The sequence below is a fragment of the Bubalus kerabau genome, chromosome 7 (genome assembly GCF_029407905.1).
Source record: "Bubalus kerabau isolate K-KA32 ecotype Philippines breed swamp buffalo chromosome 7, PCC_UOA_SB_1v2, whole genome shotgun sequence".
Taxonomy (NCBI): Eukaryota; Metazoa; Chordata; class Mammalia; order Artiodactyla; family Bovidae; genus Bubalus; species Bubalus kerabau.
The window spans coordinates 42,961,064-42,987,671 of NC_073630.1; positions in this window are offsets into that span (position 1 = coordinate 42,961,064).

Sequence of the window (26,608 nt, forward strand, 5' to 3'; positions counted from 1 at the left end):
TAGCCAAGATCTGGAGACATTCCAATTCCCACCGGCTGTTAAATAAATAGACAAGATGTGGTAATATCCATACTAAGCAATACTATTGATCAAGAAAAATGAATGAACTAGTGATATGTACCTATAATATGGTAGAGACTTATACCATTATGAAAAGTTAAAGAAGCCTTACACAAGAAACTACTTATTATTTAACTGAATTGTTATAAAATGCTCAGAAAATGAAAATGATATAAAGACAAACAGAGATAATAAGATAATCAGTGGGATCGGTAGTATGAGTTAAGATTAAGTGTATACAGGTCCAAGAGAGATTTTGGAGTTTATGAAAACGTTCTAAATGGTGATGATTATTAAATTACTCTATGAGCTTGCTAACAATTATTGAATTGTATAATTACAATGGGGACATTTTATAGCATGTGAATTATGTCTTAATAAAGCCTTTGAAAGATGAGTGGCTGTAGAGGAGAGAACTGTTTGGTCAGTGGTAAATAAGAGATTTGATACAGAGGATTAGTTAGGAATATATTGCACAAATACAGGTAAAGGAAGATTAAATGAAAGTGCCATGCATGCACTGATGCACAGAGTTAGAAATGAAAGTTACCCTAGAGATCTTTGTTTTCCCATACTACTGGATTTTAAATTAAAACTCAATAAGAGTAAGTGAGTTTTCCCATTTCAAATAACTTTATTGGAAGAGCCAAAAGTAGATCTTAGGTCTGTTGAAATATTCAACACTCATTATATTGTTCATTTATTCAGGAGCTGGTAAAAACTCAGCTGAAACTTTTTAAAAGCAAAATTTTCTCTGGAAAAACATTATTGTTCTTTAGAATTGGCACAAAAAAGTAAATGCATTTGTATGAACTGTGTTACAATGGGGTTCTGAGTATGTATTGAGAATAAAATAAAATAAAACTAGCTAAAGATGTTATTCAGAATTTTTTTTAAAATTTGAATGCAATTTTAGAAGGAAACATAATGAGTACCAATTTGTCCAAAAAAAAAAAAAAAACATTAACATTGGAACATATTCAGAACGTAAGCAATTTCCTTAAATCATAAGTGAGATAGAATTCGGATCATATTTGTTCAACTTAGAAATTGAGGTTGGTGGGTATAAATTTGGGGGTGGGGATGATACCAATGAGATCAGTTAACTCAGGTAGTAAAAATTTGGAATTCAAATCAATTCATTCATTTCAGAATGACTATTAGATTTTTGGGATTTAACAAAAGGCATGAAGATTCAAAGAGCCACAATTTCCATAGAAATAAGTAAGCAAATTCTAGTTCATTGTACCTGAATTAATACTGAATTACTGAATTTATTTCTGGAAGGAAAAAAAATGATCCATGTTCAATATCTCTGCAATTTCAAGGTGATAAGCTTAGCCTGTAAAACACCTCATGCATGGAAAATCAATCCAAGGAATTTTTTTTTCCGTGAAGCAGATATTAATATTTCAATAATTAACCTACCATTAAGTGACACCTACTATAATAAGAATACCTTTCTTACAAGGATTATGAACAGCTTAATATGCGGTGCTATTCTTATTCTATGAACACTAACTTTGATGAGGAGTGAATTTAGAGATTGTTAATGCAATGCCAGCTGATGGCAGGCATTGTATAGATTCAGATCTTCATATAAATGTTGTCTGCCTACACTGATCATGATCCAAATTCTCTAGCCCCTCATCTTCCATGGTAAAACGTCCATGATAATATCCCTAATTGTCCCTGGAACTTTAAGGGAATTGTTTTAAATCTTTGAGCCCTGATATCTTCTATTATAAAATGAGAGCAATTGAACTTCCCATTTCTGTCTCTAATGATCTGTATTAGTCAGTTTAGGCTAGGCTGTGTTATGGTAAAAATTAAAATAAAACAATACTCTCATGTGTGTGGTTTATTTCCCACTCATGTGAAATTCAATCTAGATTGTTGGACCTCCTCCACCTTGTAACTACATCATCTGGAGTGTGTGGTATCCAAAGTTACAATGGTAGGGAATGGGAGAGATATAAAGAGCCACCTACTTCTCAATTGCATCAGTCTGGAATGACTCACATAATTGTCCATCACATTTCATTTACCAGTAGTAGTCACATGCTCCCAATAGATTACAACAGGACCTGGAAACGTGGAGGACTACCTGATGAGCACTGTCACTGCACAGTATCATTGATTACAATAATGATAATATTATAACTTACATAGACATTATTTCATGTAATCTATTCCACTATCTTCTCCTAAAATAACTGTCATGCTTACATTTTAGGAATAAGAAAACAGAAGTTTAATTGTTTTATGTTTTTTTTTTTTTTGCCCAGGTTCACATTGTTATTAAGTGTTGAAACTGACAGTGAGATTCAAACATGTCTGATTCCAAAACTTCTCCTGTAACCCATTATTCTATACAGTATAGAGACATAGGAGGCAAATATAATTCTCGTGGTGTTCAACAGCAAGGCCGTTGTTGCTTTAACTTTCTCATTGTCCTTTGACCAATATCTAGGGTCTAAATTCAAGCAATGGATTCAGGGTCCATGAATTGTTATGGAGCTTGGAAGTGAATTAGTTCTCATATAAAGCTTTTGGTGGCTTTGCCAATGCAACAATCCCAACTGTCATTGACCTATTACCCTGTCTTGTTAAACACTTCATTATGAGCCCAAAGCAGATTTTAACAAATCCAACTCTATTCCTGTTGGGGCAGCTAGATCACATCAGGCCGTGTTTGTGATGGTGGTTATGGATTGAAAAGCAAGGACTCCAGTGACAAATGGCATGCTGATATGAGAAAAAAGGGAAGAAAAGAGCTGCAAAAGTTGAGAGACGTGATGTTGAAAACCAAGCTATCTCTTACCTCTGAACATTCATTCTCTTCACATTTAAGAATGGATATGCTATAAACGAAGTAAAATTTTTCAGGACATTTAAGAAATGGCAACCCACTCCAGGATTCTTGCCTGGGAAATCCCATGGACAGAGGAGACTGGCAGGCTATAGTCAATGGGGTCACAAAGAGCCAGACACAATTTAGGGACTAAACAATAACAACAGGGAAACCAAGTGAGAGTAATTGAGTCTTCATCAAATAGCTGGTTATACGTCATCTGTTTCTGTACTATTTTGGTCCTTTAGCTTCTCGTCTACCTCTAGATAAACCAAACCATTATAAGAGCTGGTTAAGTTTTTGCTTTGAGGAGTGTTTGCAAAGACTAGCAATTTTTAAATGAAGGTGTTTTTATATCTCTTCTTAAAGTTAAATATTGTTGATGTTGCTTATGTTAATTTAAATAAATTGTCAGTTGATGTTCACAAAGATATGAAATGAAAGCATTTTAATAACACGATTGACAACCAAAGTTAAAGGCTGATAAATATTATCCTCTTGATATAGTACTTTATATACAACTAGATACTATATACAATTAGATTATAATGCCTGCCATTTGAGTCTTTCCAAATTAACCCTGGACTCAGTTTTGCCTCTTTTCTTTAGCATATAACAACTCTGATTTATGCCAATAAATGGCATCTGTCTTCAGAGATTACTAAACAATGATATATGCTTTAATGAACATGCTGCTGCATTGAGAATATTATAGTAGAGAAAGCGTACTGACTATAATATTAAACAATCTACAATTCAGAATGGTAAGCTGTAAATGACTAAAATACTCCTTGCTATTATTTAAGTGTAACTCATTTTTCCAGACATTCAATGTACAAGGAATTCCCTTTATATAAATGGAAAGAAAAAGTTAGCAAAGAGATATAAATTTACATAAAATCTGGTCCATTAATAACTTTGCCTAACAGGTTGAGGTCAAAAATTCAATTAAATTCCACTATAATGATGATTCTTTCTATTAGAAGTCTGATTTTCACCTATCCTGACAATAGAATGACCAAACCTGGGAATTAAAAGTGTCAAGAGCAATTAGATTAACACGTTTTTATTTTGTAATAAAAATATTGGAAGAACGAATGCTTTGTAAATCATTAAAACTATATTAAATTTGATTGAATTATAGAACCAATTCCTGAAATGTTATCCCTACACTTACAATTCAGTCTAAAAGCTTTACACTATGGAAGATATTTGTAGTGAGATGAATATGTTTTTACTATTTTTTTAGGAGTGATTTTTTTTTGTTTGTCTTTCTTCCATTTTATTTTTTTGTAAACAAAATGTATTCTTTCCCTAGGCTGTACTTGTAAATTAGCATTTGAATTCAAATGACAGCATGTTCCTTTTCTTTTCCTGTACAATTCTTGTCACAATGTGCTGTTTTTAATGGCAAATCAGCTAATTAGAGACAGTGTGGTGTGGAAAATGAATGGAGTTAATTGAATTAGTATTAAAACACTTAGTAATTAATCACTTCTTGCATAGCTATTATTCAGAGCTTAAAATTGTTGGCAAAGCTTATTTTGATCCACATGTTTTCTCAATATCTGTAACATTATAAAAAGAAACACATTTTGGGCATATCCTAAATACACAAAAGTTTGCAAAGGAACCATTTCTACATTTAAGGTTGTGTTCAGTTCAGTTCAGTTCAGTCGCTCAATCATGTCAACTCTTTGGGACCCCATGAATCGCAGCACTCCAGGCCTCCATGTCCATCACTAACTTCCAGAGTTTACTCAAACTCATGTCCATTGAATCGGTGATGCCATCCAGCCATCTCAATCTCTGTCATCCCCTTCTCCTCCTGCCCCCAATCCCTCCCAGCATCAGGGTCTTTTCCAATGAGTCAACTCTTCACATCAGGTGGCCAAAGTATTGGAGTTTCAGCTTTAGCATCAGTCCTTCCAGTGAACACCCAGGACTGGTCTCCTTTAGGATGGACTGGTTGGATCTCCCTGCAGTCCAAGGGACTCTGAAGAGTTTTCTCCAGCACTGCAGTTCAAAAGCATCATTTCTTCAGCACTCAGCTTTCTTCACAATTCAACTCTCACATCCATACATGACCACTGGAAAAACCATAGCCTTGACTAGACCGACCTTTGTTAGCAAAGTAATGTCTCTGCTTTTGAATATGCTATCTAGGTTGGTCTAACTTTCCTTCCAAGGAGTAAGCGTCTTTTAATTTCATGGCTGAAATCACCATCTGCAGTGATTTTGGAGCCCCCCCAAAATAAAGTCTGACACTGTTTCCACTGTTTCCCCATCTATTTCCCATGAAGTGATGGAACCAGATGCCATGATCTTAGTTTTCTGAATGTTGAGCTTTAGGCCAACTTTTTCACTTTCCTCTTTCACTTTCATCAAGAGGCTCTTTAGTTCCTCTTCACTTTCTGCCATAAGGGTGGTGTCATCTACATATAAAGAATTCACAGTGTTATGAACTCCTTTCTTAAGAATCTATATTTAAATGCTAACTTTCCTATAAAGAGTCAACAGATATTGAAAAGAAGACTGTGGGATAAAATATTACTATAAGTACTTGTTTCAAATCATTACTTTTCCTTGTAACTTATGGACTGCTAACTAAACACCAGGTACTCATTACTCTCACCATCTCTGACATCTGGGATAATACTGCCTTCAAATCTCAGGCCTTTCAATGATATATATATATTTTTTTCTCACTCATCCTGCTTGCCTGAAAATCAACAGCTAACTCACATCTTGTAACCTTTCCTCTAACATGTGAGTCAGCTTAGAGAGAGCTTCCTATTCTCTAACGTTTATACTTTCCTCTTTGGAAATACAGAAGTATAGGGAAAGATGATAAATTACTGACAAATTGGATAATTGAGAATGAAAGTTTGGCATGAAAGTATTTTAATTTGAATTATTGATTCAGTTTTATTGTAGAAAAGCTTTAAATTTGGTTTCACAAATTTAAGTAATATGTTAATTTCTATATAAATTTATGATGCTAGTTTTTATTCATTAATTCAGGTATTATTAGATGAATCAATAGTTATATACTGGTATGACTCAATCCTCAACCCTAATGGAGTCTCTGAAATCTCTTTAGACTGTTTTAAAAACAGACAAGTCTGTATCCTTGAAGATTCTTCATCAGTAAACCTGCAGTGGATTTAGACCAAACATATTCAGTTTAGTTCAGTTCAGTTCAGTTCAGTTCAATGGCTCAGTCGTGTCTGACTCTTTGTGACCCCTTGAATTACAGCACACCAGGCCTCTCTGTTCATCACCAACTCCAAGAATTCACCCAAACCCATATCCATTGAGTCGGTGATGCCATCCAACCATCTCATCCTCTGTCGTCCCCTTCTTCTCCTGCCTTCAATCTTTCCCAGCATCAGATCTTTTCAAATGAGTCAGCTCTTCATATCAGGTGGCCAAAGTATTGGAGTTTCAGCTTCAACATCAGTCCTTCCAATGAACACCCAAGACTGAACTCCTTTAAGATGGACTGGATGGATCTTCTTGCAGTCCAAGGGACTCTCAAGAGTTTTCTCCAACACCACAGTTCAAAACCATCTATTCTTTTGCACTCAGCTTTCTTTATATAGTCCAACTCTCACATCCATACACGACCACTGGAAAAACCATAGTTTGGCAAAGTAATATTTCTGCTTTTTAACATGCTGTCTAGGTTTGTCATAATTTTCCCTCCAAAGAGTAAGCACCTTTTAATTTCACAGTGCAATCACCACCTACAGTGATTTTGAAGCCTCCAAAAATAAAGTCGGCCACTGTTTCCACTGTTTCCCTATCTATTGCCATGAAGTGATGGGACTGCATGCCATGATCTTAGTTTTCTGAATGTTGAGCTTTATGCCAACTTTTTCACTCTCCAATTTCACTTTCATCAAGAGGCTTTTTAGTTCTTCTTCACTTTCTACCATAAGGGTAGCGTCAGCTGTTATTGATATTTCTCCCGACAATCTTGATTCCAGCTTGTGCTTCTTCCAGCCCAGCATTTCTCATGATGTACTCTGCATATAAGTTAAATAAGCAGGGTGACAATATATAGCCTTGACGTACTCCTTATCCTATTTGGAACCAGTCTGTTGTTCCATGCCCAATTCTAACTGTTGCTTTCTGACCTGCATACAGGTTTCTCAAGAGGCAGGTCAGGTGGTATTCCCCTCTCTTTCAGAATTTTCCACAGTTTATTGTGATCCACGCAGTCAAAGGCTTAAGCAGAAGTAGATGTTTTTCCGGAACTCTGTTGCTTTCTCGATGATCCATTGGATGTTGGCAATTTGATCTCTGGTTCCTCTGCCTTTTCTAAAACCGGTTTGAACATCTGGAAGTTTTTAGTTAACATATTGCTGAAGGCTGGCTTGGAGAATTTTGAGCATTACTTTAGTACCGTGTGAAATGAATGCAATTATGTAGCAGTTTGAGCATTCTTTGGCATTGCCTTTCTTTGGGATTGGAATGAAAACAGACCTTTTCCAGTCCTGTGGCCACTGCTGAGTTTTTCAAATTAGCTGGCATATTGAGGGCAGCACTTTCACAGCATCATTTTTTAGGATTTGAAATAGCTCAGCTGGAATCCCATCACCTCCACTAGCTTTGTTCATAGTGATGCTTTCTAAGGCCCACTTGACTTCACATTCCAGGATGTCTGGCTCTAGGTGAGTGATCACACCATCATGATTATCTGGGTCATGAAGATCTATTTTGTACAGTTCTTCTGTGTATTCTTGCCAGCTCTTCTTAATATCTTCTGCTTCTGTTAGGTCCATACCATTTCTGTCCTTTATTGTGCCCATCTTTGCATGAAATATTCCCTTTGTGTCTCTCATTTTCTTGAAAAGAGCTCTAGTCTTTCCCATTCTACTGCTTTCCTCTATTTTTTTGCCCTGATCACTGAGCAAGGCTTACTTATTTCTCCTTGCTATTCTTTGGAACTCTTCATTCAAATGGGTATATCTTTACTCTTCTCCTTAGCCTTTCACTTTTCTTCTTTTCACAGCTATTTGTAAGGCCTCCTCAGACAACCTTTTTTCCTTTTTGCATTTCTTTTTCTTGGGAATGGTCTTGATCCCTGTCTCCTGTACAAGTCACGAACCTCCGTCCATAGTTCATCGGGCACTCTATCTATCAGATCTAGTCCCTTAAATCTATTTCTCACTTCCACTGGTCATGGTGGAAAGGTCTGACCTAATGTGGTCCACTGGGGAAGGAATGGCAAACCGCTTCATTATTCTTGCCTTGAGAACCCCATGAGCAGTATGAAAAGGCAAAAAGATGGGACACTGAAAGATGAACTCCCCAGGTCGGTTGGTGCCTAATATGCTACTGGAGATCAGTGGAGAAATAACTCCAGAAGAATGAAGGGATGGAGCAAAAGCAAAACCAATACCCAGCTGTGGATGTGACTGGTGATAGAAGCAAGGTCCGATGCTGTAAAGAGCAATATTGCATAGGAACCTGGAATGTTAGGTCTATGAATCAAGGTAAATTAGTAGTGGTCAAACAGGAGATGGCAAGAGTGAACGTCGACATTCTAGGAATCAGCAAATTAAAATGGACTGGAATTGGTGAATTTAACTCAGATTACCATTTGTATCTATTACTGTGGGCAAGAATCCCTTAGAAGAAATGGAGTAGCCAACAAAAGAGTCCCAAACGCAGTACTTGGATGCAATCTCAAAAACGACAGAATGAAATCTGTTCATTTCCAAGGCAAGCCATTCAATATCACTATAATCCAAGTCTATGCCCCAACCAGTAATGCTGAAGAAGTTGAAGTTGAATGGTTCTATGAAGACCTACAAGACCTTTTAGAACTAACACCCAAAAAAGATGTCCTTCTCGTTATAGGGGACTGGAATACAAAAGTAGGAAGTCAAGAAACACCTAGAGTAGCAAGCAATCATATTATTAAGGCTATATAGAATATGAGATAATGATACACACCATAGTAAAGTACCACTCTTCTAGATACTATTCTAAGCACAGGGAATATAAAGGCTAATAAGAAACAGTCTCTGTAGTAGCTTTCAGTCTAGAACAGTTATGAACCACTAGTAAAATGAGAGTAATTGTCCCTCTTAACATGTGACATTGGGAATGAACAAGTGACCATAGAAATATATCCAATGGCCAAGGAAATTTCTCTTAGAATCATTTTTATTTCTAAATTATTGAGTTTAAAATCAAATAAAGAAATTCATCTTATTATATACACAAAATATTTGGGGCTGATTAGAACTGACATCAAGAGAAATACTTTCTCAATTATAGTAATAGACTGTAGATTTAGAATTAATATTCAAAACAGTATTTTTAAAATCTATTTTATATAGTATATGCATATCAGGCCCACATTTTATTCATCATTTTATTGCAAGATTAAAGCTGTGTGACACATAGAAATCACTCTATAAATTTTTGTTGAATTAATGACCAAATAAATGAGTAATGTTTCTCTGAAATGATTATATTGCTAATTGTTTTGCTTTGACTAAATTAATTTCACCAGTGCCACCCCTCCCCTCCACACTGCTGATTCTTTCAGTGAATGTCAAGGAAACCTTTTAAGTATTATGAAAGGAGTTTTCTGAATTGCTTCCCCAAATCATGACAGCCATAATGGCTAACAGAAATAATTTTCTCACCTGCTGAGCAAAACACCTTACCTCTTTAACAATCTGTGGAAAGTCAAATGCTATTACTGCCAAGATGGGATTTTGAGTCTACAAATCTTGGATCCTTGTTCCTAGAATATATCCAAAACAAGATTTGTGAAACTAAGGAAAATGCTGCCAAGGCAATTATATTGTTGCTTTCCAATTCCTGACTGTTTGAGAAGGCAAATAGCATTGGGAACTGAATTCTGTCAAGAATTAATTATCGAATTAGGTGATAATGGCAAAGTTAATGGAGAATTTGAGCCAATTTGGAGAATTATCTGAATAATTAAAACTACAGTAACATGGCAACAATTGAGAGGATTTATTGTACTTACAGTATAGCATTCGCCTCAGTTTCAGCACTTGAGTAAACAATGAAAAGTCTGAAACTCTAAAGATCAATCTCAGACAAAAAGTTAAGAGAACTGACTTATCAGAATCAGCTCCCCAAAATAACCTGATCCCTGCTCTCAGCATGTCATGAATACTGACCCATTAACCTTTCAAAAACACTATAAAGCAAATACTATTATTGATTTTTCTTCCTGACATTTTTATGGATGAGACAGACAGATCTTTTAAGCGTCAGAACCAGGATTTGAACTCAACCTTTATGGTTCTAATGTCTTATGATTTTAATCACCATGATGAAAGAAAAGAATTTCAAAACATCCCATTTTGAACAATATGTTCTCTTGACATTTCTGTCCTTGAATGTTCAGAGACAATAAGTGATTTTATTTATTATTTAGCTTCCAGAAAATTTAGCCTTATTTTCAAACCTTCTTCCTTCTGTTATAACAGTGGTTCTTCATTATTGAAAAGCTATCCTAGCTATCATTCATTTTTGCTCCAAAATATAGAAATATTGTTAGATTTACTGTCAAGAAGGACCTGATTAAGCCTGAAATATTTGAAATACTAATGTATTTCAATTATTTGAAATACTAATAAATAGGCTCTTGAATAAACTGCTTGGATTTCAAGACTGTAAAACACTTAGCAGTTTCAGTAATGATATTTTTGACAGTGTGTTACTGGTGGGGGATTCTTTTTAATTATACCAAAAATATATTTGGAAAACATCCCTATGTTTCAGGATTTCAGTTAAGAGAGAGAATTGCTATATGAAAGCAATAATTTAATGGATCAGGTTGGCTTCTGAAAAAAAAGAAGTAAAGAATTTAATATAAAACTAAACTCCACTCACGTTACTATCTCAGATCTCTTTGAATAGCAGAATTTCAATTGTTTCCAAACAGTCTTGTCACAAAACCAGGAAGAATTTTTATCCTCTTCTCAAGCCTTGTCAGGCAACCTACTTGACCTAAATCTGAAAAATATATTCCTTTTCCTCTTTGAATTAACCAAGAAGATAAAACATGTGGGTTTATAAGCTTGTCATGATGTCTTAAATTTTGAAGTTTGATAATTCTAGGCTTCTTTCCAACCATAGCTTTGGTTCTTGGTTGTCTCCTTCATGCAAGAAGTGCCATTTATTGATTCAGATGAATCATTTTCCTTTCTACTAACAAGTATATAAAATCTTAAAGAGCTTGGCATGATCCTGGCACCTCCCAGCTGCAGTCAATAATAACCTTCACCTGCAACTTAGTCCAGCCAAATTCCTGAACACTTGTGAACTTCTGATCAGCAGCAGCTTTGACATCTGGTTCTTTTTTTTTTTTATTTTTTTTATTTTTAAACTTTACAATATTGTATTAGTTTTGCCATATATCAAAATGAATCCGCCACAGGTATACATGTGTTCCCCATCCTGAACCCTCCTCCCTCCTCCCTCCCCATACCATCCCTCTGGGTCGTCCCAGTGCACCAGCCCCAAGCATCCAGTATCGTGCGTCGAACCTGGACTGGCAACTCGTTTCATACATGATATTCTACATGTTTCAATGCCATTCTCCCAAATCATCCCACCCTCTCCCTCTCCCACAGAGTCCAAAAGACTGTTCTATACATCAGGGTCTCTTTTGCTGTCTCATACACAGGGTTATTGTTACCATCTTTCTAAATTCCATATATATGTGTTAGTATACTGTATTGGTGTTTTTCTTTCTGGCTTACTTCACTCTGTATAATAGGCTCCAGTTTCATCCACCTCATTAGAACTGATTCAAATGTATTCTTTTTAATGGCTGAGTAATACTCCATTGTGTATATGTACCATAGCTTTCTTATCCATTCATCTGCTGATGGACATCTAGGTTGCTTCCATGTCCTGGCTATTATAAACAGTGCTGCGATGAACATTGGGGTACACGTGTCTCTTTCCCTTCTGGTTTCCTCAGTGTGTATGCCCAGCAGTGGGATTGCTGGATCATAAGGCAGTTCTATTTCCAGTTTTTTAAGGAATCTCCACACTGTTCTCCATAGTGGCTGTACTAGTTTGCATTCCCACCAACAGTGTAAGAGGGTTCCCTTTTCTCCACACCCTCTCCAGCATTTATTACTTGTAGACTTTTGGATCGCGGCCATTCTGACTGGTGTGAAATGATACCTCATAGTGGTTTTGATTTGCATTTCTCTGATAATGAGTGATGTTGAGCATCTTTTCATGTGTTTGTTAGCCATCTGTATGTCTTCTTTGGAGAAATGTCTATTTAGTTCTTTGGCCCATTTTTTGATTGGGTCATTTATTTTTCTGGAGTTGAGCTGTAGGAGTTGCTTGTATATTCTCGAGATTAGTTGTTTGTCACTTGCTTCATTTGCTATTATCTTCTCCCATTCTGAAGGCTGTCTTTTCACCTTGCTAATAGTTTCCTTTGATGTGCAGAAGCTTTTAAGGTTAATTAGGTCCCATTTGTTTATTTTTGCTTTTATTTCCAATAGTCTGGGAGGTGGGTCACAGAGGATCCTGCTGTGATGTAAGTCAGAGAGTGTTTTGCCTATGTTCTCCTCTAGGAGTTTTATAGTTTCTGGTCTTACGTTTAGATCTTTAATCCATTTTGAGTTTATTTTTGTGTATCTGGTTCTTATGTCTCTTCTTTTGGCTGGATTTGTACATTCAGGCTTTCATTTCTGGGTTCAATGCTCCACTGCCCGTTTTGGATGGAAATCTTTCCTTGAGTCCTAGACTTACTCTTTGCCACTTAAATTTCCCATTTTTGATGCTCATGGCCACTGGACTCTAGGTGTGAATATTTTAAGCTTAATGAACATACACATCTTAACTCTGGCATTTCTAACCATGTGTCTTATCCATATAATCCTTGATCACCGAAGGAAAGGCAATCATCTTGCAAAGTGTCTGACTCCCTATTTAATATTTGATTGTTGACATCTTTCAAGCTCCACTGCTACCTTCCCCTTATACCCCACATCTAGAAAATCTGATGAGAAACCCACTTCCTTTCTCTTTTGATTCCAATGGGAAGATCACACCCCACAAGCTCCAGCTAGTGCACACAACTTCTCAGCCTCTTTCTGTAACAATCCTAAAACCCTAAGTTAGTCTTCTTTCTTTATTCTCTCAAGCCCTTCTTGCACCAGTTTAAGAGCTCACCCCATCCTCCCTGGAAGTCTCTGGGTGACTAATATTTCATAACTTCTTGGTGCATGTATGACATCACTAGGATGGTATCCAGATCAGATTTTGGGTTTATTCTCCTTCTTTGGAGTGACCCAAAATAGTTGTCATTCCTCTCAGGACTTTCCTCATTCTTTTTTTTTTTTTGCTATATTTATTTCCTGCAACCTGATTCCTTTTGACTCTGACTTCATTTCCAAATCCTTTCAAATTTTTTTTTTTTTTTTTTCTGGAAAAAGAGGCTTTATCTACCTATTTCCTCATTCTCTTCATGGACTTTTTTCTCTGCTACTTTGCATTCTCTTAACCCTGTCTATGCTTAAGGACACCACTTCCTCTATGAAGTGAAAGTGAAAGTGAAGTTGCTCAGTAGTGTCCGACTCTTTGCGACTCTGTGGACTGTAGCCTACCAGGCTTCTCCGTCCATGGGATTCTCCAGGCAAGAATACTGAAGTGGATTACCATTCCCTTCTCCAGGGGATTTTCCCGACCCAGGGATCGAACCCAGGTCTCCCGCCTTGGAGGCAGACGCTTTAACCTCTGAGCCACCAGGGAAGCCCACTTCCTCTATAGGATTCAGCAATGGAGAATGTTCATTTTACCAAACCCATCATGGATAGTTCCACATGGCTTTTACTATTTCTATCATGTGTTACTCTCTTTCCACAAACAAACTCATACTAAAGGATTCTGTGCTTGGTTTCGATTTTCATTCTTTATTTTCCTAGATGTATTCACCTTATATCTAGGAAACATCACAAATTATGAACAAAATCCATCCAACTAACCACGTCCCAAATTCCTGGGCTTCCTCCATTTACTGGCTGCATCTGTACTCTGCTTCATTATTTTTCTTCCTACATTATTTCATGAAACTGTTTTTGTGGTTAGGCAGCACACCACCAAAGAAACATTAAAATAAAACAACATTACTCAGACCACTAAATCTTGTCCTTCCAAGAATCTTACACCTTCACATTTACTAAACTTCCTAATTAAATTACTAAGGCCACTAATAGTTTTGCCCTTTTTCTCTCCTTTCTTAAAAAGTTCAGCCTTATTAAATCAGTATCACAGATAGTAACTAGACAATTCCTTAGTTTTCATGGAAAATAAAGTTATTATGCGTGGTCACACTCAACTTCCCTCCCCTCTGTCTGCTTGCTCCTCAGTTTCATTACTTTCTATACTTACTTCCTTTTCTGTAATTCCAGAAAATGAGATTCCTCTTCCTATTCTTAGGCAGCCTCTGCCTCTGTCTGCGCCTTTGACCTCATTCATCGTGACTCCTTTGGTTTCTTGTACTGTCAGTGCTGCATCCTCTACCTTTTGTATCTTCAACCTCTTCTCTCTTCAAGACAGTCCTGATAAATATTTACTAGCCTAAGTATCTCATCCTTGAATCACATGACTCCCAAGTTCTTTTCCTTTCCAAGCCTTTCCAATCTATGACTTCAAAATAATCAATTATGGTTCCTATCTCCATTTTCTTATCTTCCACTCCCTCCACAATAAATCATAAGAATTTATTTAAATTGTTGGACAACATGATACCAATCATATCAATTCTCAAATTTAATGAACACTTTCTTTTATTTTCTTCCTTAACCTTTATTCTGTATTTAACTAACAACTCTTTCCATCTTGAAAGGCTGTTTCTCTTTAATTCTGTAATGTTATTCTCTCCTGATTCTCTTTATAGCTTTGAAGATACCTTTCCTATCTTGTCCACTCCCTTTTTTTCTTTTATCAATTAGGCCCTTCTTACTCATATGTTTTTCCCCTTACAAAGGCATCCAATTGTTTGGTCTTATGCTAATCATACTCATATAGATTGCTCAAGTAACCTCCACATTTAAATTCTGCTGAACCCCTTCACCTGAATATGCCCCAAACTGTATATATTCAATCTCTTTGTACCAGTTAAATCTCCAGTTAATTCTGTACCATTTGAATTGGTCAACTCTAAATCATCTCTTAAAAACTTAGTTGTCATCTTCACTTTTCTTTTACCTTCAGCCACCACTTTCAATCATTTACCATAGTATTTTACATAAAAAAAAAATATATATATATATATATATATATACATATACATCAGTGTCTCTTTTGCTGTCTCGTATACAGGGTTATTGTTACCATCTTTCTAAATCCCATATATATGCGTTAGTATACTATATTGGTGTTTTTCTTTCTGGCTTAGTTCACTCTGTATAATAGGCTCCAGTTTCATCCACCTCATTAGAACTGATTCAAATGTATTCTTTTTAATGGATGAGTAATACTCCATTGTGTATATGTACCATAGCTTTCTTATCCATTCATCTGCTGATGGACATCTAGGTTGCTCCCAGAGGGATGATGGTATGGGGAGGGAGGAGGGAGGAGGGTTCAGGATGGGGGACACATGTATACCTGTGGCAGATTCATTTCAATATTTGGCAAAACCAATACAATATTGTAAAGTTTAAAAATAAAATAAAATTAAAAAGAAAGATGAAAATATATATACATATAAAATAAATACATATTTTATATCATTTGTATATTTATATCCATTTATATCTATCTATCAATCTAGGGCTTCCCTGATAGCTCAGTTGGTAAAGAATCTATTAATCTATCTGTAACTCATCTACTTTCATTTAAGTCTTTCTACATTAGTCATCTCCCCCAAATCTCAAAACTGGATTATTACACTAATTCACTAGGTAATCTCTCTACTTCATTTTTCACTTTTTGGATTATGCTGGTTCCAGGATTCCATCAGTACAATCCCAACTGTGGCACTCCTATCAAAAATTCTAGAGTTATTTCACATTTCCTAAATATGGTTACCAGGCATTGTAGGATTTGTATTTACTCATGCAGATTTACTTCCTGCTATCTTTCTTTATACCTTTCATACTCCAACAGCAATAAATTGCATATACCTATAAGCAATTCTCCATACTTCAGTCCCACTCCTACTATAGCACATTTCTTTTGTTTATGTTGATCTTTGCCTAGCTGGACTTGTTCCTATGCATAAGCCTCCTCTGCCTCCACTCTCCCAGCCTAATTGGAAATCTTCCACCCCTACTTATCTTTTTTTTTTTAATTTTATTTTATTTTTAAACTTTACAATATTGTATAGATTCTGCCATATATCGAAATGAATCCGCCACCCCTACTTATCTTTTAAGACTCAGATTAGAGGTCTTTCTTTCCAGGGCCTTTGTTCTGAACTCTCTGCTGCTGCTGCTGCTGCTAAGTCGCTTCAGTCGTGTCTGACTCTGTGCCACCCCATAGACGGCAGCCCACCAGGCTTCCCCGTCCCTGGGATTCTCCAGGCAAGAACATTGGAGTGGGTTGCCATTTCCTTCTCCAATGCATGAAAGTGAAAAGTGAAAGTGAAGTCGCTCAGTCGTGTCCGACTCCTAGCGACCCCATGGACTGCAGGCCACCAGGCTCCTCTGTCCATGGGATTTTCCAGGCAAGAGTTCTGAACTCTCTCGGCTGCATTATTTGTCCCTTTTCTGTATGCCTTTTACTTATTACGTCCTATAGCATGTTTTGTGCCTACCTTTACCATTAGAATGTGATGTCCTTTAAGGCACAGGCTACGTTTCATAAACTGTTGTAACTCCAGCACCTAGCAAAGTTCCTGACACATGGCCAATAAAATTTTATTGCATAGGGAGTCTTCAAGCCATAAAATGATTCACAGGAGAATTAATGGAGAAGTAACATGGTCTGAGCACTCCTTTGGGAATCAGTACTCTGTGATGTTGGCGAGGTCACTTAACCCTTCTGCGCCTCTATCCTCTCAGCCAAAAAGAGACCACCTATGTATTCAGGTTCTTTCCAGCTCCATATTTCTATGAAATGTGTACTCTTCATGCTGCATTTACGTTTTTGATTATAGAAATTTAACAACTCCCTTGAGATACTTCCAGACACTCCACACGGTAACTACACTGAAGTTAAGAAGCTATTGTGAGCCAAGTCATTTATACAGATTAAGTTCCCTAGGAAAGTAATGTAAGTAGATGTGCATTGAATAAATAATTAATTTTGTGACTTAAAAAATTCTTGAAAACATTATATATGCAATGGGAATACTAAATGTATACATATGTGTATATATTTATTCAATAAATGTGATATATAAAATCATACATATCAAACATATATTTCTCTTGCATGCATTTTTTGCTTCTGTGACCCTGGTCACTTTTTTTTGATGCTGGAGTCAGAAGGCTTTTTCTTCTGAAATTTTTTATTTTTTTCCCTCTGAGTCCAACCAAAGCACATTTTACTTTAAAGAAATCAGCATCAAGTTCTCCTTTCTCTCATCATTTCCATCCAAGAACTACAAAGAAATGTCCTTGATCTTCTGTACTTCAACAGTGTTAGAGACTGATTGAGGTTGAGATCCCTTTGCTTTTCCCAATTTCTCTTCCTTTTTTATTCATCTTCCTTCTTTTTCTTCTTCATTACTAATATCACTAGCCAGTCTGTCCTCTGTCCCTTCTGGTCTTCTCCAACTTTTCTGAAAGATGGACCTTTTCTTGCTAGAGTAGGCTCTAAATTTTTCCACCTCATCACTGGTGAGAAAGGGAGTCTTTGATTCAATTATTTTATTGACTTGACTCACTACCAATTCTTTGGTAGGTTGTTTCTGCATTTTCTGAAGAAATCTTACTTACAACAAGACTAAGAGACAAGGCACATTCAGGATAGGTAACTTGCCTACACCAAATATTTTTTATCCTTCATCAGATATACTGAATGTCGTGAAAGTGTTAGTCGCTCAGTCATGTCTGACTCTTTGCAACCTCATGAACAGTACCCTGCCAGGCTTCTCTGTCCATGGGATTCTTGAGGCAAGAATATTGGAGTGGGCAGTCATTTCCTTCTCCAGGGGATCTTCCTACCCAGGGACCAAACTGGGGTCTACCTGCATTGCAGGCAGATTCTGAGCCACCAGAGAAGCCCATGCTGAATGTATGTAGAGTGTCTGAGCCACCAGGGAAGCCCATACTGAATGTATGTAGAGGACAAATCACCTTTGACCTCTTTCTTTAGAATATTGATTTGGGGCTAAAAAATTCTGATTTTCTTCTAGATATGTATAAGTATTTTCTAGTTTTATTTTGATTTTTTTCACAGGTGCTTTCTTCTAGAGAAGCTGCTCTATCCTCTCTTTTCCATCTGAGGGAAGCAAAATTAATAAAATGTCACCATTCTCTTTGTAGCTGGAAATTTTTTGTTGGCATTCTATGGACAATTAAACTGAAGAACCCAATTCACAGCAAGGAAGTTCAGCCCTCTGGCTATTATATCAGTAGCAAAGAGTACTGTAGCACTCTCAAGGACAAATGCATTATAGTAACTCCCATTCTCCTCACTGCTGCTGTAGAACATGGAGGGTGAGGATAGAAATAGCAGGAGGACCAAAAGCTGGCAGATCACTCTGAATAAATATTAAACCTCCTTAAAACTGAAGGAAAATATACTACTTATTTTCTTCAAGTGGCTTCTCAAAATGGAGTGTATCACCCCCCGCCCCCCCCGGCTCCTTTTTTTTTTTAACTGCCACTCAAAATCTCTTGGGCTGCAAGGAGATCAAACCAGTCAATCCTAAAGGAAATCGGTCCTAAATATTCACTGGAAAGACTGATGCTGAAGCTGAAGCTCCAATACTTTGGCCACCTGATGGGAAGAACTGACTCACTGGAAAAGACCCTGATGCTGGGAAAGATTGAATGCAGGAGAAGAAGGGGATGACACAAGATGAGATGGTTGGATGGCATCACTGACTGGATGGACATGAGTTTGTGAAAGCTCTGGGAGTTGGTGATGGACAGGGAAACCTGGAGGGCTGCAGTCCATGGGGTCGCAGTGTCGGACACGACTGAGAGAGTGAACTGAATTGAATGATCTATGTACGTTTTTTTTTTTACAAAGTGACAGGGTGGTGTATGTTGCTTTTTCACAAATCATACAAATACATATGATTTTAGCCAAAAAAATATAAAACCTAGTAAAATATCTATAAGGTTTTATTTTGGGAAGGGAGGAATATGAATAGTCCAGGCAAGCTATTTGCTAAGACTAAATCATTCTTCATTTAACCAACATTTTTTTTTTTAAAGAATCTACTGAGTATGGAGACTTTTATTATATGCAGTGGGCAGTATAATTATCAATGACAATTATATCAAAATTATCAATTTAATTATTTACATACAGCTAAATACTTAGTTGATGTGTGTGGGGAACTTTCTTGCTCATCTCTTCTATGTTCTTGGTAGAATATAAGTTCTGAAAATCCATCATGTGAATTAAGATTTTGGCTCTCCATATCCCACCTGTGTGGCTTGAGGCAAGATATTTGAATTTCCTGTATCTTAGATTCCTCTTTCATAAAAGGAAAGAAATATCAGAAATCCTACACATAGATTGTATCAGATATATTGAATGAGTTACTACATGCAACAGGAAACCAAAAATGTATAAAATTAAACAGCTTAAAATAACATGTAGTGCTTAATGTGCCCCAAAGTATTATTGTAGTAGATACTTACTAAATATATGGTGGATAACATTAAGTTGACAAGGTATATAGATAATAAAAACCTAGAAGAGAAACTATATACACAAAAAACTAACAAAAGGTAAAAAAATAATATGCTTATAGAGAGGTGAATTGTATTATATGGATTCAAAGTTAAGATATATTACTGAAACTTACATTAAAAAAATTGTTCTTTCAAAAAATATCAAATATGTGATGCATAACAGATATAGTGTTAGGTATCGGAAATAAAGTAGGGAAAATAAACATGGTTCATGTCCTGTCCTTACTGTGTTGTCAGTAGAGAGGCTATACATTGAATAATTGCATATATGGAATATTAAGATGATAACATTTGATGTCCTATAGCAGCTTGTAAAAAAAATAGATCCAATATAATCTGTGTGGAATATAGGGAGGACATTGTGAAGGAACTAAATTTTTGGCTGAAAACTTGAAAAGTAAATAATTATTAAGTGCTACAGGAGTTGGAACTGAGAAGTGGTGAAAGAAAAGAAACACATTTATTAAAATGAGAAAGATTAGCAAAAAATAACCTGACCCAAGGTCAAACCTCTTTTTATGCTGCTCATAATATTCAACACTGAAGTTATTTTCCACTTTGAAATCCCCCTGTATAACCAAGTAGCTTGTGCATACTCCTGGATTATGATTACCTGGGCTCCTCCAGAATGTGCTTAGGGGAATCTTCCATACCACCATGTCAGAAAGTTACCATGAATAGCTAATGTAGTAATATTTTATGCAATGCTTTGCTGTGCTCTACTTAGCCACTTAGCTGTGTCTGACTCTTCGTGACCTCATGGCCTGTAGCCCACCAGGATTCTCTGTCCACAGGATTCTCCAGGCAAAGACACTGGAGTGGGTTGCCATGCCCTTCACCAGGAAATCTTCCCAACCCAGGAATTAGATCCAGATCTCCAGCATTGCAGGCTAATTCTTTACCATCTGAGTCACCACGGAAGCCCTTTGTACCATGAAAGTAACCTGAATATTTATATCAAATAAATCTTATTTTCACACACATTGTCTCACTTAAATTTCAAAGTTACTAGCATCTTGCATATGATTTTTCTCACCACAAAACAGGGAAGGAAAGCTGATGGGCTTGTGTAAAGTTACACAGCAAGTGTTGCTAAAATTCAGGTGATTAAACTTGATACTAAAGATGATATAGCACAGAGACTCAGATTTTTTGTACCAATCAGGACTTAATCTGCAGAGTGAATAAGAGGTAGAGCCATTCATTTAATAAATACCTAATGGATACTCAGCAAGCACCAGGGACTGATTAAGGTGTTAGGGATAAAGCAATGAAAAATATGAGTCACAGTTCTGTCTTTGTGGAGCTGATCTAGCTGAGAGAGGCAGAAAATAAACAAGATTAAAGAACAAAATATGTAATATGTTAGTGCTAGCAAGGACTCAGAATAAAAATAAAATAGAAATGGGGGGTGAAGAGTGACAATGTTTATTTTTGAGTGGTCAGAGAAATCCTCACTGGAGTGATAACATTTGATTAAAGAATCATAGAAAAAGAAGGATAAACTGCACTGAGATCTTAGAGAAGGACTTTCCAAGTAAAGGCAATTGTAAGAAAAGATCCCAGGTGGGAAGTTCCTGGGCCTGGTGTGTGTGCAAAATAAGATCAGTGTACCAGGAGCAGAAGAAACAAGAGAGTAGAGAGAAAGCTAAGAAGCCAGAATTTTTAAGACCTCATAGTCTACTGTAAGAATCGAGGGTATTAGACTGAGTGAGATGGGCAGTCATTGCAGGGTTCAGAGCAAAAGAAAGACAGTCTCTGGTTTAAGTTATAAGACCACCTTGGTTGTTGTGTTGGGTTGCAATTCTGTTGATAAAGCCACATATAAAAAGGGCAGTTCGGAGGCGTTGAAGAAATCAGTGATGTCAGACATGGCCAATAAAAGGAGATGACAAAGCTGGATCAAAGTCTTGATTTTTTTTAAGGTTAAGGTGATGATGTTTGATTTAGGACTAGTTGTGGGGTTTGAAAGGAAGAGAGGCATCAATGAATAACACACATGGAAAAAGTAATAGGCTACCCAGGTGGCTTAGTAGTAAAGAATCCAACTGCTAATGCAGGAGACACAGGAGATACCAGTTCGATCACTGGATTGGGAAGGTCCCCTGGTAGAGGAAATGGCAACCCACTCCAATATTCTTGTGTGGAAATTTCCATGGACAGAGGAGCTGGGTGAGCTGCAATCCATGAAGTTGTGAAGAGTTGGATATGACTTAGCAACTGAGCATGAGCATGAGGTTGTATATAATCCTTGTTCTTTCCTGTTAGTCCTGTGGGGTGGGTGCTGCTGAGTCTGCCGTTGTCTAGTTGTTGCCGCTGTTTGTATATTTATTAGTTGTTTTTCATGAGTAACTTGAGGAAGTATCAACAGAAAGAAAGAGTAAGAAGGGTGAGGGAAATTAATTGGAATTTGGGATAAGGTTGAAGGAACTTTACTAACTGCATTCAGAGCAGATCTGCAGTAAAAATATAATTCAGTTCAGTTCAGTTCAGTCGCTCAGTCGTGTCCAACTCTTTGCGACCCCATGAATCGCAGCATGCCAAGCCTCCCTGTCCATCACCAACTCCCGGAGTTCACTCAGACTCATGTCCATCGAGTCAGTCCATCCAGCCATCTCATCCTCTGTCATCCCCTTCTCCTCCTGCCCCCAATCCCTCCCAGCATCAGAGTCTTTTCCAATGAGTCAACTCTTCGCACGAGGTGGCCAAAGTACTGGAGTTTCAGCTTTAGCATCATTCCTTCCAAAGAAATCCCAGGGCTGATCTCCTTCAGAATGGACTGGTTGGATCTCCTTGCAGTCCAAGGGACTCACAAGAGTCTTCTCCAACACCACAGTTCAAAAGCATTAATTCTTCAGTGCTCAGCCTTCTTCACAGTCCAACTCGCACATCCATACATGGCCACTGGAAAAACCATGGCCTTGACTAGACGAACCTTTGTTGGCAAAGTAATGTCTCTGCCTTTGAATATGCTATCTAGGTTGGTCATAACTTTCCTTCCAAGGAGTAAGCGTCTTTTAAATTTCATGGCTGCAGTCACCATCTGCAATGATTTTGGAGCCCCCAAAAATAAAGTCTGACACTGTTTCCACTGTCTCCCCTTCTATTTCCCATGAAGTAATGGGACCGGATGCCATGATCTTCATTTTCTGAATGTGAGCTTTAACCAATTTTTTCACTCTCCACTTTCACTTTCATCAAGAGGCTTTTTAGTTCCTTTTCACTTTGACTTCCCTGGTGGCTCAGATGGTAAAGCTTCTGTCTACAATGTGAGAGACCTGGGTTCAATCCCTGGGTTGGGAAGATTCCCTGGAGAAGGAAATAGCAACCCATTCCAGTACTCTCACCTTGAAAATCCCATGGATGGAGGAGTTTGGAGCAGGCTACTATCCATGGGGTCGCAAAGAGTCGGACACGACTGAGCGACTTCACTTTCTTTCTTTCACTTTCTGCCATAAGGGTGGTGTCATCTGAATATCATTAGAGAAGGCAAATTTCCATTGCTTATTTTGTTTATTACCCTAGAAAATTGTTATTGTTATGTGGGTAGAAATTGGGGAAAAAATGGCAGAATTGAGTTACCTTTTTTTTGGAATTTGCTTAGTGTAATAGCATTAACAAAAATTCTCTCTACACAGCATCCTTTATTTTGTTTATTTATTTATTTTTAGAGATAATAAGTGTGGCTACTGAAAACTCTTCTTTGAAATGTTGTTTTCAATAGTATTTCACATGGATTAAAAAATCAAGTTATCATGCTTACACATTGCTTATCCAATCTGCCATTTTTTTCAGACTTGGAAGTCAAGCTGCTTTGAGAGCAAATACCTTGAGGTGGATACTTGGAAGGTATTTTGGGGAGTAGCAGGGCAGATATTAATGCTGAACAATTACAAGTATGACATAGGTGCTAGACTTCACACTGAAGGGTCAGCACACTTGTTATTTCACAATGGCTGCCTCAGTAGATGAGCTGACATAACAACCCATTGCCAATGCCATAAACAATTGCCAATTTCATTTTACAGGAGTCGCATGGATGAGCTGAACCAGAAAAAGTGATGAGGTAGGTGAAACTGAATATGTATGGCTCACCCAGAGCTGGCTTATTAGGCAAAGGACACTAGGACAGATGCAACATTAGACAGCCCGGGTTCGAACCTAAGCCTGCCATTTATTAGCTGCATGACCTTTAACAGACCACTGAGCCAGTTTGCTCACATTAAAATGGAAGAAATTGATGTAGACTTTTACAGGAAATCATGTGAATCAAATGAGACAAGGCCTGTGTAAAAATAGTTTAAAGCATTGTACAAATATTTCACGTTATTATTGAAAAGCTTTTCCTTTGAAAAATGAGAGTAGGAATGCCTTAGCAATTATTGAATACTCCCTGTGGTTTTGGGAATTTCCTACCTGCAACAACAATGACATTATCTACCTGTCTACCATCTATCTATCTATCATCTATCTATGTATCCATCCATCCAAGAACTCTGTTGTACATCTTGTCCAGTGTCATTGTGTATGTTAGACTCAAGACCCAAACTGAAGTCAATTTTTGTGTCCAAGCCTGCATAATACCTATACCAATTCATTGCCTGTGCATTTTACACTGAGCTACACTGAGTCAGAGATGGACAAATTAATAGAAATTATCTATTGAAATTATTTTCAAATACTTAGTTGCAAAGCCCTATTGGGAAGCTCAATATTTTCTACAAGTAGAGCTGCTCCTGGTAAAGCAGTGGAACTCTGAAGTCACTCCTCCTCCACTCAGCCCTCCTTTACTTCTCTGGGATAGTGAGTACTTTGGGGTTTGAAAAATGTTAAACTAGCCCATTCTCCTCAGGTTAATGACTGAAAAAAAGCTTAAGGGGTCTCAATGACTTACCCAAAACTACAAAACTTTTTAACAGCAATAAAAAACAAGGATCCCAGTTCTTTGGAACTTTTGTACCCTATACTCTCATATGCTTCCTAAATTCTTCCTACCGTATTAATATTTGAAAGGCCTTATATCTCCCATTCAAATTCTGAACCACCTAAGAGATATATAAAGAAGTTTATCATATGGAGGTAAAAATATAACTCATATAATTGATGGAGTTTCCAGAGAGCACAGCTCACTGTGTGGTAAGAAAAAACTGTTCTCCAGAATCTGGGTTTACCTTGTTTCAGGTAACACCACTTCCCCCACATGGACTGAGCCTTAACTAGTAAACTTTACCATTAGGGACAAAGAACGCAAGCTTCTTAGAGGCCAGACTAAAGCTGAATGAGTAGTAGGTTGAACTCTATCTACCTAGCTCTTCTCCCTAACTAACTAGACCACTCATCTTCAATGGGAATAAGGAGTCAATGAGAGTCCAATGCTACCTTAATGTGAAATTCTTGTTATGAAATAAAACATCAGGAGAATGGGCTTAGTGATTTTGCCTAATGGAGTATATGTGGAAGAAGTTTGATGAAATTACACATCATAACATATGGTTTTATTTTGTTTAAACTTCTGGTTTTAACTTTTTCTTTGTTCTTATTAAAGATTAGCAATCTCATGAACATATCTCAATGTTTGAGTACCTATCAAATTTATAGATGTTATATATTTTCTTGTTCTTTATAATTTATAGATGAACTTACTTATTTCTGAAACTAAAAGTTATTGTAGTGAGAGGTTATGTGAGGCAAAACCAAATGTGGAAAAATTTTTGAAAGAGTGTTTTCCATTATTACCCTTAAAGAGCAGAGTAGGAGTAATGGTCATATGTTCAAAATAGGAGATATACCAAGAATAGGGTGGAAATCAGTGAGACCATGCAGGACTTATGAGAATCAAACAAAGAAGCTGTGAATAGACCATCACTGATAAAAGAAGCTTAGAGATACAGGGGGGTTTGAAGCACATATATTCCAGGTAATAATATTAAAGAGGTATTGATGATTTTAAGTAAAATTCCAATACATCTTGAATCTATGATTAAAATAAGATTGCTGGATATTTAATTTAAAATAAATGTTCAGTTTAATTAAAAAACAAGTTTAGCATTTGGATCACCAATTTCAAGAGCATTCATTGAAAAGTCAGTGTACTCTGTGGTTATGAAAATCATCTATCTGTGTATAAATTTAAAGTATATGGTTTCAGTATATGGTTTCAACATTCACCTTCAATAGTAAGGTGTTCAAAATTAATTTAAAAATTAATATAAAAACTAGCTTCAGTCATCTCAAATGAGAAAATTTCATATTCCTTCCCATTATTATCCACTTTCCTTTGACTCTCAGATCTAATTTCCGTTGGTAGGATACAGATGATGCCAGTGAAAGGCTTGTCTCCACTGATGCTGCTGTCATCACCAACTTCAACTAATTTTCTGATTCTCAGTTTAAGTATCATTTCTGCAAGTAGATTTCACATGATCTTCCAACGAAAATTAGTTCCCTGGTTGTGTCTCTCATACTACTCTAAGATTCCTCCTGTCTCTTTTCATAGCAGCCCTAGTCTTGTTTATTTGATCAGTCAAAAATGTTTATTGAGCATCTGTTACCTGCCAGGCATGTTTCTAGGATCTGAACATACAATAATGAGGAAGACAAACTAGATTCCGGCTCTTGTGAAGTGTACATTCCACGCCATCAGGAATCTTAGTGTTTTCGTCAATTTTCTTACTGACATTTGCTGAATGTCTATAATAGCTGTTAGTTATTTTATATGTGCTCAATAAATATTCAATGAATAAATAAATGGGAGTTATTGGGAATAAGTTAATGTATAAATGTATAAGACATTGATTAATGTTCTGCAGAGAATTCATGTGTGTGTGTTAGTCGGTCAGTC